The 15,788-nt window shown below is 46.2% G+C and overlaps 1 long non-coding RNA gene across 2 annotated transcripts; it reads left to right on the forward strand.

Moving 5' to 3' along the window:
- The first annotated feature begins 5,091 nt into the window (after positions 1 to 5,091).
- On the forward strand, positions 5,092 to 15,583 carry LOC123151033 (uncharacterized). Of its 2 annotated transcripts, XR_006475462.1 has the most exons (3): positions 5,092 to 6,397; positions 12,542 to 12,837; positions 14,021 to 15,583. It is a non-coding gene; the product is annotated as an uncharacterized lncRNA (long non-coding RNA). The 2 variants fall into 2 exon arrangements; XR_006475461.1 differs by lacking the exon at positions 5,092 to 6,397 and having other exon boundaries at positions 12,138 to 12,837.
- Positions 15,584 to 15,788: the final 205 nt, after the last annotated feature.

Raw genomic sequence — 15,788 nt, forward strand, 5'->3', positions numbered from 1 at the left:
ATTTGTTGAATTGGAGAAACAACAAAGATGGAGAACAATATTAATGAAGACTAATGATTTTTCAGTAAAGAAAATGAAGGATTGGCATTTATGCTTTGTATAGTGTACCAATAGTAGGTCAATTCCTTCGGATTCCAGCATTCAGACTGCGGCATCACTCTTTGCTCTTTCCACTGACAAAACTCATGTCAGTGTCGTCAGTCCTTTATTTCCACTATGAAGTTTGCATACTCTACACTGGGCATGAGGAAATATTTAAATTTCCGTATGTATCTGCAGGAAGGCAAATCAGAGGTTCAGTCCACTCCAGTAAAATCTGATGCTTCTAAAATGAAAGCACAGTTGAGGTGATCCAATGTTGAAATTGGCTATCAACGTGGCTTTATGAAACAAGCAATTTCCATTAATTCAGACTTCAAGCATATGGCGAATCATGAAGTTGTCGATGTCCACTTCGTTTTAAATTTTTTGAGCATGATGTACCCATTATATCAACTTGTTTTATATGTTCTGAGCACAGTCCACCTGCAGTACAGGCCTATACTTTGAGGCGGCTTTGAAGTTTCTGCATATTGCGTCTCTATTGGAAACTCACAAATGTCTCTTTTTGTATATTCAATTTCTGTATATGCTTCCCCAAATAAAATGATTGTATGCTGGGGTGAACTGAGTGCACATTATGATTCTTTGCATGATGCTAGAAAATACTGTTTTGTAACAGGACAGCTGATCACATATGCTTCAGTCGCAAAATTCATATGTTCCTTTTGAGTTCCAAGGGGCAAATTAGCAACAGTAGTAAAGTAGTAGCAGCAACAACACGCATCAAAAAGCAGGGAAGCAGGAGCATCACGCGGAAAACACCAGGGAAGTAAAAACATCACGCACCAAGAGGGTGTCTACCTTGTTCGTGACCGTAGGGGAGGCGTGCGTTCCGTGGAAGCGAGAGCATCTTCCGCCGTGCGCACATGCTTTGCTGGTTTACGTTATGACGGCAGGAGGAACCACCGGCAGGACACGTTCACCGGCGTGAGATGTTGGCGAAGACGCCCACGGTAGCACGACGACGGGGAGCTCGAGGAGAATGACTGGATCTGGCGCCGCCCACCATCAGAAGGAACCAGCCTTAGTCGAGGATGACATATCGCTGTCGTTCGGCCGCCTCGGGCTTGCCTCCTCTTGCATCTCCGTGGTTGCGGTCGTCTGACAGCCTTGGGCTAGCCTCCTCGTGCATCATTGTGGTAGCCATCGTCCAGCCGCCTCGTGCTAGCCGTACAACAGCCTTCGTCGGCGGCTTGGGCCCGAGGACAGCGGGAAGTGAAGGAGAGCCACGGGGAGGAACTGATTTCGATCTGCGCGGATGCCGCGGAAGAAGCGGCTTCGTCCCCGAGATCCAACGTCGCAGAGATCATCGGGGTTGTGTGGGAAGGGGGCTGGAGGCACCGAGATCCAACGTCGTGCTCCTCCTCTCGCTCTTTGGCAATCACGGGTCGGCCGCGGATGTGGTGCGGCGGCGCATGGTCAGGCGCGGGGCGGGCCCTGGCAGGAGGCGGAGATGGGATTGGGAGGCAGCCAGGTAGGGTGCCTGAGTTTTTCTATTTCGTCTTTACCGGTTCGCATTGACTTATAACGTGGATTGCGGGTTGAATAAAAACAACGTGGGGATCTTTGTGTAAAAACGCCGCGACGGTGAACCCGGAGACCCAATCCGTGCTTTATTATTATTAGGGAGAGATTATTATTATTATTATTACTAGCACATATGCCCGTGCGTTGCAACGGGAAATATAATGGTGTATCCATCGAAAGGCCCAACAACATCCGAATGATGCCACCCGGCAACGGCAGGAAGGCGCGCAACGGGCGAGCCTAATTCACGCGAATTCAGGTGGGTGAAATTAGTTAGTGTGGGCCCCACAGTTGAATTAGAGGGGTGATTAGTTAGTGTGGGTCCACCCTTGAATTCATCAGGAGAGAGAAATTAATTAGGGTGAGGAGAGATTTACGTGGCTTCGTCCCCAGATACGCTACAGAGCGTTTCAACGCTTGCAAGCGAGGAAATCTTTTCCCAATTCTACATTAAGAAGCATGCTACAGGTACAATGCTTTTGATAAGATTTTTGTACGTACGATTCTGATCTTAAAAGGCCCCCTAATTTTCAAATCTTAAAGGCATTGTAGAGCGTTGCAACGCTTGCAAGCGAGGAAATCTTTTCCCAATTCTACATTAAGAAGCATGCTACAGGTACAATGCTTTTGATAAGATTTTTGTACGTATGATTCTGATCTTAAAAAGCCCCCTAATTTTCAAATCTTAAAGGCATTGTTTGTAAGTTGTCATGGAAAAAATCTCGCTAAAAGGGTTCTGTTAGACCATCTCCAGTACATTAGAAATAACGAATTATAATTCCTTCGCCTAGTTAGTTACACATACAATACTTTTGATACAATTTTTGTACGATAATTCTGACCCTAAAGGACCCCCTAATTTTCAAATCTTAAAGGCATTTCTTTCTTGTCAAACTCTCCTTCCTTATTTATGTATATTCATCATGCCCTCGTATTATAATTCCTTCGCAACATATTATTATCTCATTTTTTAAAGGAACTTTCCTTCCTTATTTCAGCCCATGTAATATCTTTGAAAGGTTATTCTCTCCTTCTTTTTTTAGGAGCTCACCTTCCTTATTTTTGTCCAAGGATCACACGCTGGTATTATATTAAATTAAGACGAATGAGCAGCAACCACTCTTCAGTATCGAGTACAAGAATGGAATCATTTCTTCTGAAGGAACTACAAAAGAATGGTGTGCAGGAGCTTACTTCAGAATAACATCTCTGGTATCATCTCCACTGAGAATAGTCATCTATATATTGAGCTTCCTCGAGGACCCTTCGCAAGACTCGTTGTACTTTCTAAAATATTAAAGGCACGTGATGACTTGCAGAAGTGTTAATATGAACACAAAATACAAAATACCAAGCATTTTACCCAAAGCAACCAAAAGAATACATCTGGAGAAATTTACTCAGTTCCCAGGTTAATACGAACCAATACATTTGGAGAAATTTACTCAGTTCCCATGTTAATACGAGCCAACAAAAAAGCCTATGTTATACATGCGTAACTGGAATCACGTGACTCATGTTTCACTAATCAGGCAAACGTAAAGGTCAATAAAGAGGGAGAAGGATACCTTGCTGGAGCAAAAGCAGTGATAACCTGAACAAGACTCCATTAGCTTCTCTGCATGCTGTTTGTACAGTGAAAAGCGCTCCGAGTGGCCGTAAGGGCTGGAATTTGATGCAAGGTACGGACCTGGACACAGAATGAATATGAGCCTCTACATCCTCCACCAATTCATAGAAACAACCAAGCAACTCCACCATTCTTTGCAAATCATGCTCCGTGGCGGAAGGAACATGCCAATATCGAGCGGCAATAGATTGCTAAATAAATGTTCAGCCATGGTAAGCACCTTCGTTCCAGTCAAGGCGATGGTAAGAGGAACATGGTGAATGACTAATATGAGACAAATCATAAACGTTACGCAGCCATACCATGGATGTAGACCATCAATTAACTGTGACAGTTATAAGGCTATCACCCAAACAACCATGCACTTACCTCTGGCTGTGACAAACCAGTGGTGCTGGTTTTTTCATTGCATGCGCTCCATCAAGAAAGAGAGGTTCAGAACCTCCTAATTGCAAGTTGAAATATGTATCTAATTGGAAAATACTGACCCAAAAATATCCATTGTCCTCCTGCCTATTTAATGTTGTTCCACGAAATCACATTATTTCTGTTCCCAACCCGTACGTCTTCAAATATACATCATTTTTGTTCCTTGAAACTTCAGAATAATATAACCATGCAGACTGAACAATGCTGCTCTATACACCAGATTTCTGAAGATGCAAGTAAATTGAGAAAGAAATAACAGAATCCCCTTGTTATTAAGGTTCAGTACGCACTTGAGATAAATTACACTCCTGAACTTATGTCCCACCAGGAAGTTTCAGAAGTTCCTAAGATGGTATGCTCAGATCTTGGAGAAATACGGACAAATACTATGCAGATTCAATTTCCAAATTTCAATGCAGAAGAAGAATGCATCATCTACCAAGGACCAGGAAGCAACACTAAATATAGCATGGTATTATTCACTTCTTTTTGTTGCCAATGAACACTAAATTGTTCACTTGTTAATACAAGACTGCAACCACTACGTAGCCCTGTACATCCACCAAATACATTAATTAGTTTCCCGTGGACAACAAATCTTAAACAATACTCGATGTTTCCACGAAAGGCTTGCTAGGGGTTGTCGTGTGACTGTCAAAAACTAAGCATAATTGATTATGAAGAGATGCTTTATGGTAAAGAATCAAAGTAGATTGCTACCTAGTGAGGAAAATTCTCTCACCTCGTACACATCGCGGTTATCTCTGGCCATCAGCAGCTAGCGCCCCAGGTGCAGATGCACTTCCATAATCCATATTGCAGGTGAGGAATCACAGAATCTAGCATCCAGGGCAAGGCCAAGGCTTCTCCAGCGAAGCACAGAGGAGGAGAGGCGGCAAGGGATCCAATGGATCCGTGGAGAGCATGTGCCTCTAGATGGGTGCGCCGGGCGGGGTGGCAGGCCTCGAGATCCTTTGCGATGGATTCAATGCGCGACCGGGATCCCCGGTGACGCCAAGAGCGGCTTGGACAGCGGTGGGGGCGGAGGCAAAGGGCGGCGCAAGGACGGCGGTGGTGGCGGCGCGGACGGTGGTGTGGGCGGCGGCAAAGGGCGGTTGCGCGGACGGCGGTGGTGACGGCGGCGGCAAAGGGCGGCGGCGCGGACGGCGGTGGTGGCGGCAGCGTGGACGGTGGTGGGGTGGAGGCAAAGGGCGGCGGCGCAGACCCGAACTACTTCTCCCCCGCGCATCCACTCCCGGCCGTCGCGGCCGCTTGCATCTCGGCGAGCGAGCGATGAATTGGGTGGTGTTCTGCGGGCGATGGCAAGAGCAGGGGAGGAGGCAGAGGATTGGTTTGGTTTAATAGAGTTTTTTTTGTAAAAACAAAGCGTTTTCAAGGTTTCACTTAAAAAAGGGACCGCGGGTTGATTGCATAAAAACCACAGGGACTCTTTTGCAAAAGCGGCGCGACGGTGAACCCGGAGACCCAATCCGTGCTTTATTATTAGGGAGAGATTATTAGGAAGAGATAAATAAATAAATAAATATATAATATATAATATATATATATAATATTATATCTCTCTCTATATATATAATAATAAACCAGGTATTGCTTCTGGTCGTCCGTCGCTGCAATTTTACAAAAAAAAGTCCCTTTGTGTTTTAGTAATCAACCCGCGGTCCTCGTAATAAGTAATACCGATTCGGGGGAGAAAAAGAAAAAAATTAACGCAGCCGCCCGCACGACCCAATCAACACTCCAGCGCACCACCGCCTCCTCCCACGCCATGCCCCGCCTCACCTTGCGCCGCCGGCCCGCCCCCCAGCGTCGCACGCCGTCGGTCCCCGCCTGTCACCACGCGCCGCCATCGCCTACCCTGCGGGTACGCCTACCCTACCAAGTGCCCCACACCCGCCGCCTACCACTGCCAGCGACACCCCTCTCCCTTCCTGAGTCGTCGTGGATCGCAGGAGGTCAGTGGCGGAGCTATGTACAAGTCTGGGGTGGCTGTGGCCCCCCCAACTTTGTACCAAACTGTGAAGATTTTTTTTGATGGAGGACTTAGATGAGACTTTTTTTTAGCATTTTACACCCTCAGCCAGTCATGTTTTAGTCTTGGTCCCCCCAACACTTTCTACCTAGCTCCGCCACTGCAGTAGGTGGCCGCCGTTGTGGCCATGGAGGGCTCGCCAGCCGCCTTCGGAGTCCCACAACCCCAAGCTTGACAGGATTTCCAAGCGCCGTCCCAACCCTCCGTACTCACACTTCCACCTCTCGAACACCTCGCGAGCCGCCATCTTCAGCCGTCCCCAAGCGAGTCGACATCTCTTCCCAACCCGGCGCACAAGATTCTCCATGCTCAAATCAAGATCAAGGCTATGAGGACGTTCTCAAATAGAGAGAGATCAGTCTGAGGGTGAGCCCACGGAGGGCGCTTGTGTTGATAGAGCACGCTGGTGGAGGTCGACCACAACTCGGCTGGCGCAACAGTGAGTTATAGGGGCAGCTATGGGAGCCGATGTTGGGGGAGCACGGAGGCCTTTGCAGGGATTGCATTGGTGTGCTGCGGGATGAGCTGGAGTTGGCTCCTGGCGGTGTTGGTTCAGGCTGATGTGTGCATCACCAAACGAAGAAGTAGGCATCCACTGAGAAGAAATTCATCAGTGTTCTCAAGTTGAAGTCAAATTGACCAGCTACGTTTTAAAGGTAACATCTAGATTATATCTAAGATGATAGTTTGATCCGCAGATTGGAAGAAATCGCACATAGTAGATGCAGTTTGTATTTTAGAAATAAAGGCAACAGTTTAAATTGAGATCTGGGACTAAGTGGTTCATAATTTATACATGTCCCCAACGTTAATATTGCAGTCTTTGTCATACGCTTTGCAATGGTATTGGTTTTGGTTAATTCTGAATTAAAATCTTTTAAAAGTAGAGCAACCAAAAGTAGAATTTTGTTTCGCATCTATAATAGCATCACTTGAAGCCTAGAAATTCTACTTTTAGAAATTTTGTTTCTGATTATTCGCACATGGGACTATGTTGAATCGGGAGATGGGTACCTTCACACAGCGCCTCCCCTCCTGTCTTGTTGCCTGCGTGAGTGTGTGTCTTGGATGTGGCGGCTCTCTCTGGGGCAGGGGGAAGAGGGGCTCCTCTTCTAGGTCAGCACCTCTCATGGGCTTGGGCCCAAGAGACAGATCTTGATGGGCTAGGGCCCATACCGGTTCAACACTCCCCCTCAAGATGGGTGGTAGATATCTATCATCCCCATCTTGTCACACGCCAAGTTACAGTCCTTTGTTCCCAGTCCCTTTGTCAAGCAATCTGCAAACTGCTGCCCAGAGCTGACATGAGTAAGGCTGATGATCCCAGCATCAAGTTTCTCTTTAATGAAGAAGCGATCAATTTCCACATGCTTCGTCCTATCATGTTGAACTGGGTTATTAGCAATGGCTATAGCTGACTGATTGTCACACCACACCCTTAAGGGTCCCTTCCTCAAGAGTTTCAACTCGCATAGTAGGTGCTTCACCCAGAGCATATCACACAACCCTTGAGATAATGCTCTATATTCAGCTTCTGCTGTTGATCTAGACACAACATTCTGTTTCTTGCTTCTCCATGACACCAAATTTCCTCCCACAAACACACAGTAACCTGAAGTTGATCGTCTATCATCTTGACAGCTAGCCCAATCAGAGTCACTATAGCCATCCACCTCAAGATGTCCACTCTTCGCAAACCACAACCCTTTACCCGGAGTCCCCTTCAAGTATCTCAGGATTCTGTGAACAATATCAAGATGCCCTCTCCTTGGTTCATGCATGTATCTGCTCACCACCCCCACGGCATACGTAATGTCAGGCCTAGTATGACACAAGTACAATAACCTCCCAACCAGCTTCTGATAATCTTCCTTATTCACTAGCTCACCTGATTGTGCTGTTACTTGATGATTTTGTTCAATTGGAGTAGGGGCTGCACGACATCCCATCATGCCCATGTCACTCAAAAGATCCAAGGTGTATTTTCGTTGGCACAAAGATATTCCCTTCTCTGTCCGGGCCACTTCTATGCCAAGGAAGTACTTTAGATTTCCTAAGTCTTTTACCTCAAACTCCTTGCTCAGACACCCCTTCACTCTCTTTATTTCCTCCTCATCATCTCCAGTGATGATGATATCATCAACATACACTGCAACAATGGTGATCTTCTTATTAGTGTGTCTATAAAACACCGTGTGGTCACCATTACATTGGCCATACCCCATATTCCAAACAGCTCGTCTGAACCTATCAAACCATGCCCTCGGCGATTGCTTCAGACCATACAAGGATTTCTTCAGCCTGCATACCTTCCCCGTAGTCTGTTCTGTGCCAAAACCTGGCGGTATCTCCATGTATACCTCTTCTTTCAAGTCACCATGTAAGAAGGCATTCTTGACATCTAACTGGTGCAATTTCCACCCAAAGTTTGCAGCACACGAGACTAATACCCGTACCGTGTTCATCTTTGCAACTGGAGCAAATGTCTCATCATAGTCAATTCCATAAGTTTGACTATATCCTCTGGCAACCAATCTAGCCTTATACCGTTCCACCTTGCCCTCAGGATTCTGCTTCACAGTAAAAATCCACTTACAACTCACTGCTTTCTTTCCTGCCGGCAATGTGGTTAGCACCCATGTCTTGTTTTTTTTCAATGCTTCTAACTCCTCTATCATCGATTCACGCCACTTCGGATCTTGCTTTGCAGCCTTCCAATCCCTAGGGATAGACACAGTTTGCAGAGAGGCAACAAACGCCTTATATGAAGGTGACAAAGCCTTGTAAGACACAAAATTGCCAATATCAAGGTCATCACAAGCATCATCCTTTGGCAGAGCCTTCCTTGCTACCTCACCCTTCCTTGCCGCTTCACGTGTAGGTTTTCGCAACGCAATGGGCAGCTCCACTGTGTCAGATGAGCTTGCCTCACTGCCTTGCTGCTCCCCCTGCACTCTTGCCTCACTGCCTTGCTGCTCCCCCTGCACTCTTGCCTCCCTGCCTTGCTGCTCCCCCTGCACTTGTGGTTGCCGCCGAGAGTACACCAGGGTATTCGTCTGCCATCGATCCCGAACAGGAACCTGGAGAGCACCAATCTTAAGTGTATCGACAGTTGGCTCGACATGAGCCCGCACATCATGATCAGTGATGGTACTAACCGGAATTGTACCCACTATTGGTTGAACCTGAGCCTGCACATCATTATCAGTGTTAATGTCCACAGGATCACCGTGAGTATGAGACACATCCTTCTCCCCCTCTTGACCATCATGCACAGGGTGTAGGTGGTCAAGCTCTGCAAACAACAGACTGAGATCAGTCGGCTCACCATAGAATGGCTCAGACTCCCTGAATGTAACGTCCATACTTACAAACCTGCGTTTTTCAGAGGGACACCAACATTTATACCCCTGCTGACTAGACGAGTATCCCAGAAAGACACACTTCACTGCCCGAGGATCAAGCTTGCCAACAGATGGTCGGTGATCACGAACAAAGCAGGTACTGCCAAACAACTTTGGGGGAACAACAAACTTATTATCTCCAATGATCAACTCAGACGGAGATTTCATGCCAAGTATCCTGGAAGGTGTTCGGTTGATCAAGTATGTGGCTGTCATAACTGCATCATCCCACAAGAACTTAGGCACATTCATGGTAAACATCAACGACCGAGCAACCTCAAGAACATGACGATTCTTCCGTTCGGCCACTCCATTCTGAGGGGGGGTGTCCGGACATGAAGTTTGATGAAGAATCCCATGGTCAGCCATGAAAGCCCCAAAAATGTTGTTCACATACTCCGTTCCATTGTCCGTCCTGAGCACCTTGACCTGTACCTGAAACTGGTTCTTTACAAGAGCATGGAAGTTCTGAAAACAGCTAAACACCTCATCCTTGTGACGCATCAAGTAAATCCAAGTCATGCGAGAATAGCAGTCAATAAAGGTAGCAAAATACTTCTTCCCATTCATTGACACCACTGGGCTAGTCCATACATCCGAATGAATAAGCATAAAAGGAGATATGCTCCTGAGCCCCTTACTCACATATGAGGCCCGTGTGTGTTTTGCATATTCACAAGCATCGCATGTCAGCTTGCCTTTGCCTATTCCACACATAACATCCGGAAATATTCTACTCATCTTATCAAAAGATACATGCCCCATCCTACAATGATGGATCATCGCCTGCTTCTCCTTATCCTCCATGGTCGCAGCACACACCAAGTCCGGCTGCACCTCCTGGTCCATGTACCAGAGCCCCCTACGCCTGGTGCCAGTCCCAACCGTCTGGCTCGTCTGTCGCTCCTGAATCAAGCAACCGAACTTGTCAAGGATCACACGACAGTCCATTTGATCAATGAGTGCACTGAAAGAGACCAAATTGACAGGAAAGGCTGGCACATGTAAAACTGACGATAGGGAAATGGTCGGAGTACACTTTACTGTACCAACCCCTATGACTGGTTGTTTTGTGCCATCAGCCGTTTGTATAGTGCCCGTGTGAGAGGGAGGATGCTTAGTGTAAGATTCGAACACACATGAGTTACTAGCAACATGCTTAGATGCTCCAGAGTCAAGAACCCACTCTGGAGCACTCTCATTAGTAGCAAGAGATGCTCTTTCCGGATTACCTTCATCAGTGGAGGCCCAGTGAGCAAAGTCTCCATAGGCAACATCATCTACATCTTTGCCTTTGGACGTCCCAGTGTCTCCTGCAACGGCCATGTGAGCCCTCTGACCCCCTGAGTGTCCTGAGTAGCCACCTCTACCTCTAGAAGCCTGGCTCCATGAGGTCTCTGAGTATCCACCTCTGCCTCGAGCACTTCTACCTCTGCCTGCTCCCCCTCTGTTATATCCCCTGCCTCTGCCACGAGTTGGACATTCTCTCTTCCAGTGACCTACCTCCCCACAGATATGACATTTGGTGGGATCTCCCCACTCCATGCGCTCAGTGACTGCAAATGTCGAAGCTGGCACAACCTTCATGTCTGCATGCTCAAGGGATAGGCGCACCTCCTCTTGAGTCATCGCTGCAATAGCCTCAGGAATGGTAGGCAGACTAGGTTGGTGCAACAGGGAAGCCTTCCTGCCATCAAAGCAACCTTTGAGGCCAGCCAAAAATTTCAGCACACGCCTGCGTGCCATCCACTTATGGCCTGACTCGATTGAAGCCGCATCATAGAGTTCCAAGGGATCACAGTTATCCTGGTCAGCCCACAGAGCCTGCAGTTCTGCCACGTATGTCATCACTGACATGCCATCATCTTGACGCAGCAACCTAATCTTGTCCTCAATCTGAGCAATGAGCATGACATTGCCCTTGCCAGAGTATTGAGTGGACAGAATCTTCCATATCTCAGCAGGTGAGGATAGCCCCTCCACAGAGCGTCCAATGGAGGGCACCACGGAGTTCAACAACCACACCATAAGTACAGAGTGGATGACCTTCCACCTCTTGCCCTCTGCACTACTCGTGTCCCTTGGTTCTACAACGGTGCCCAACAAATATCCATCAAGCTCCTTCTGCTCCACAGCCCACAAAGCCCTTCTGGACCAGCTCAAATAATTTGTTGCCCCCTCTAGCTTCATGTCCAGGGGCGACATTTCAAGCTTTTGAGCCACTTCCTGTCGAGGAACGATGGCCCCAGAGTTGGACTCCGCGAGGATCTTAGCGAGCTTCTCCAAAGCCTCGGCAAGACCAGTTGGTTCAGCCATCGTTTGCCGGGATGAGCAGCAACAGCAAAACTCAGCCTCGGAGAGTCTTTTTTTCCCAAGGAGCACCACCACCACCACCACAACACCAAGCTCACAACAGCAAGTCCACAGAGAGAAAAAAAATCTCTGTAAAGTACACAAGCGGTCCAGCCAAGGCTCTTCCTGTTCCAGAACGAGCAGTCCAGCAGGCAACCACTCTTTCTTCCTCTGCCGCAGCTCCAAGAAGCAGCCGAAAAGCACCAGCAGCTCAGCAAGCTCCCAGGAACAGCACAAGGCAGCAGCAGCTGCTGCAGTTCCTCCTCTGTTCAGCAGCACCAACAGCAGCAGCTCCCCGCCTCAGCCTGACTCGCACGCAGCCCAAATCCGCTGCCGCCTTCTTCCTCCTCCTCCTCTTCTTCCCGCCGCAGCCGCCTGCACAGCCTGCAGCAGCCCTCCTCGGCCGCGTTGCAGCTCCTCGAGCCCAGCCCAGCCGCCGCCGCGCGCACCACAGCAGACCCGCCGCCTCACGCACGCACGAGCCTCCTTTCTCGCCTGACCCTGCTGGGCCCCACCGCCGCCTCTCCAGCGAGGGACTACGCCGCCACCTTCGTCGCCTGGCTCGATACCATGTTGAATCGGGAGATGGGTACCTTCACACAGCGCCTCCCCTCCTGTCTTGTTGCCTGCGTGAGTGTGTGTCTTGGATGTGGCGGCTCTCTCTGGGGCAGGGGGAAGAGGGGCTCCTCTTCTAGGTCAGCACCTCTCATGGGCTTGGGCCCAAGAGACAGATCTTGATGGGCTAGGGCCCATACCGGTTCAACAGACTATTAGTACTGATGCTACAACTGAAGCCTAGAAATTTTTACTCACCATGCACGACCAAATGTGGTGCCAAGAGTTGACATCTAACTTGCATGCATTAGTAGTAATTTCTGCACCTGTTTGAAACTGTCTTATACGGATAAAATAAACAATATTTTCCATGGGTTTTTAAACTGAGTGATACAGTTTCTAGAGTGGTGGTTTGAGGTATGTTACTAACTTTTCTAAATGTTGTTACTGTCTTCTTTAACGCTGGGGTTCCCCTGCTCTTCATGGAAGTTGCTCTCGTCAAAGACATGGTCACATTTTACTTTTTTGAAGAAGAGAAGACATGTCACATCTATAAAGGTTATTGAAGTTTGGCATGGCACTCTACTCCGTTGCACCTTATGTTCTACAGCAGTAGATTTTGTTAGATGTCCCTCCAATTACTGAATGTGAAGCTAAATGTGCACTGTTTTACTCATATCGTCAACCCATGTCAACAAGGTTTATGAGGTCCCTGAGTTTTGTGGCGGCACAGATCCTTTCTTCCCTGCATCACCCTCCACACCTTAACAACCACTCATTTGAAGGTTAGTCCAGTCTCCTTGCCTCACTGAAACTTACATTCGCAGCATATTCCCAACTGAGATGACACCACAGATCTTTGTATGTGGACGAACAACAGAGATTAAGCCTGGTTCATGTTCCTCCTCAAATACACTTGTAATACTATTCTAAAGGTTTCATCTCTGCACCCCATTTTGCATCCTGGATATTCAGAGTGAGTTTGCACAATATGGAGTCTCGATTTGATTGATTGAGTGAATCAATAAGATAGGTTTTTGGTCGAGGATAGGTTGAATAGGTCTGTAGGTTCTTAATGATGCTATTTTTTAGATTTTTCAGTATGGATGACACATTGTGTCAACCTTCGGTCCAAATGATAAGATACGTGATTGAACTCATTGCCGAATGCACCGACACCAATCTCATGTTTAGGCTGTTTGTGTTCATTTGGGCATGATCAATGTACAATGAAAGCTTTTGAGTCCAACAATCCCCTTTTGAAAACATCTAGGGCGAAGTTAAAGCATAATGAAATGTAATGGAGAAATCTTGAAAGCAGTACACTAACTTTTTGTGATGATATAATTTACAGGGCTGTTGCAGGAAAATCAATCTGTCTAATATCTATTTTCCTTTCATTAATTTTTTCATACAAGGAGCCCACTGATGCTCTTCCCAGCACCTAGCTGCAGCAAGTGTACATGAAACCTTGCACTTTACAAGTTTACATAACTACTTGCAGTTGTGTAACCCATCTATACATTATGACATCATTTATGTGTTTATTTTTATACCTAAAAGGAAGTACGTGCTTTCAAAAATAAGCTCCATGATATATAAAATATATGCATTGCCTGTGTTGACTGCTCCTAAATTATAACACACATTTGCAGGTTCATGTCTGCATACTGTACAATTGTGGTAGAAGCACTTGTTCTTATTCTTTTGTCCAATTAGAGTTTTAAATTAGTGTGGTAGATGATTTCTCTAGCTGCATATTAGTTACAAAACATGAGCCTGTGAAGAGACAAGGTTCTAGCATTTGCTTCAAATCTGATATAATTTTTGAAATAGATCCCAAAACTTTCTAATCAGGTATTACTGGCACATTTTTTTGTTTTACTAGATGACGGTGCTCACAAATATTAGGCTACTATATTCGCCCTACGTTAGAGTATCTTCATGAATCGTTTCTGATATTACCAGACAGAAATGGCGCTCCAAGGCCCAAACCTGTTCAACCCTGGCTCATGGCAACTATGGTTTGCTCCGTAGCGAACCATGGGAATGGGTCGCGAGCGCAAGAAGCATCATCGATGGTGCCAATAACATCCAGCAATACACTGATGTGTCCTTCCCAACGGTGGTTCACTTCTTTTCCGAGCCTCATATATACTGCATTACTGCGTATGTAGGTGGTGACAGTATGACAACGACAACAGGGGAAATAGGTTTTATTAGATTATCTATCACAAAAGTGTATTCAGTGGAGCAAGGCATGCAGATTTAACTAATCGGTAAATTAAACCTTGAATCTGAATGAAGGGCTCCTTGATTTATTTGTCCACAAGTAGTCCAATGATTCATTGCTTTAGACTTCAGTGTTTTTTGATTATTACGGGCAACAACCCTGCTTTTGAGCACGCCCAAACAAGTTGAATCAGGATCTCTTCTTTTGGTTGTTCAAGTTTGTGGTAAATTATAATGAACGGTTGTATTTCCAGTGGCACCTAAATATATTGGTTGGTCTGCACCGTACTCTACTCGTATTGATTGATGATCACAAGTCACAACCCAATCTTAAATATATTTGATTTGTTTCGTTTAGTGTTGGATGGTGCAAATTAAAAGAAATTGTACTGCCATTCATCAATTTACTACTCAGTCAGGCCTGAATGCATGACTTCTGTCTGTTAGAGAATCTGCGCCTGAATGCGTCGTCGCCTGGACTTTTGGATCTTATCCAATTGTCTGGTCATCATTCCGTTAGCTGTTTGACTGGAGCACATTCTCTCTCGAGAGGAGGCGATGAATCTAACTGAACCTTCTTAGCTTAGAAACAAAAGTCGTTCTCTCGATGAACCGAGAATTATTGCGGTTAATTTGTCAGCCATTGTCTTCCTTCTGTACTTCAATTCTTAGTTTGTGTTGAGTTGGGGGCTTTTTACAGTTGAGGACACTCATCTTGCTAATTAAATTGTGTGGAAAATCTTACATGGGCAGTTTAATTGTGTGATTGCTGAGTGGTCTAGTGAGTAGTGCTTCTATAAGCAAGGGAATGATAGAATGATGCACGATTCTGCAGGTTATACGAGCCGCTGACAAAGACACACCTCTATTCTGAATTTTTACATGCGAAGATGGACCATCAGCTACGGAATATGTTGGCTAACCTCTCACAGGTTGCTAACAATTTTTTTCTTATTTTCATCTTGGTAATTGACATTGGTGGTATTGTCTTTTAGTTCAACAGAAAATTGTTCAAGTGAAAATGCAGAGGAACATGTGGAACAAAAGACATGGTATAAAAAGGAACGGAAGGACTAAACAGTACAATGATGCAGGTTCAGGTTTCATATATTGTCTTCGCTGGCTCATGAATATGCTAACATGAATCTCAGGCAGTCTGAAATTAGTTGTTTTTTGGATTATCAAGTGAGAGAAAGATGGCCCTTCAGTTGCTTTAGCAATATATGTTTAGGGTTTAGTGAGATTTTCTTCATGTAAGGCGCGGTTCTCCGGGATAGATTAAATACCAGTCACATTCAATATGTTGTGAAGTCTCCCATTTTAGTTCAAATGCCACCTTACCAAAAATAGAGAACACCTTTTCCATCAGAGTAAGATAACAAAAAAGAAACCAGTTAATCAGTGTATCATAGACGATTGCTTATTTCTGAAGCACCAGGGCGCTCTCCCTCTAGCGGAACTACTTAGGCGTCTCAGACGGCATCATGCTTGATACTGAAGTTGA

Source organism: Triticum aestivum, chromosome 7A, assembly GCF_018294505.1.
Source record: "Triticum aestivum cultivar Chinese Spring chromosome 7A, IWGSC CS RefSeq v2.1, whole genome shotgun sequence".
In the NCBI taxonomy this organism is placed as follows: Eukaryota; Viridiplantae; Streptophyta; class Magnoliopsida; order Poales; family Poaceae; genus Triticum; species Triticum aestivum.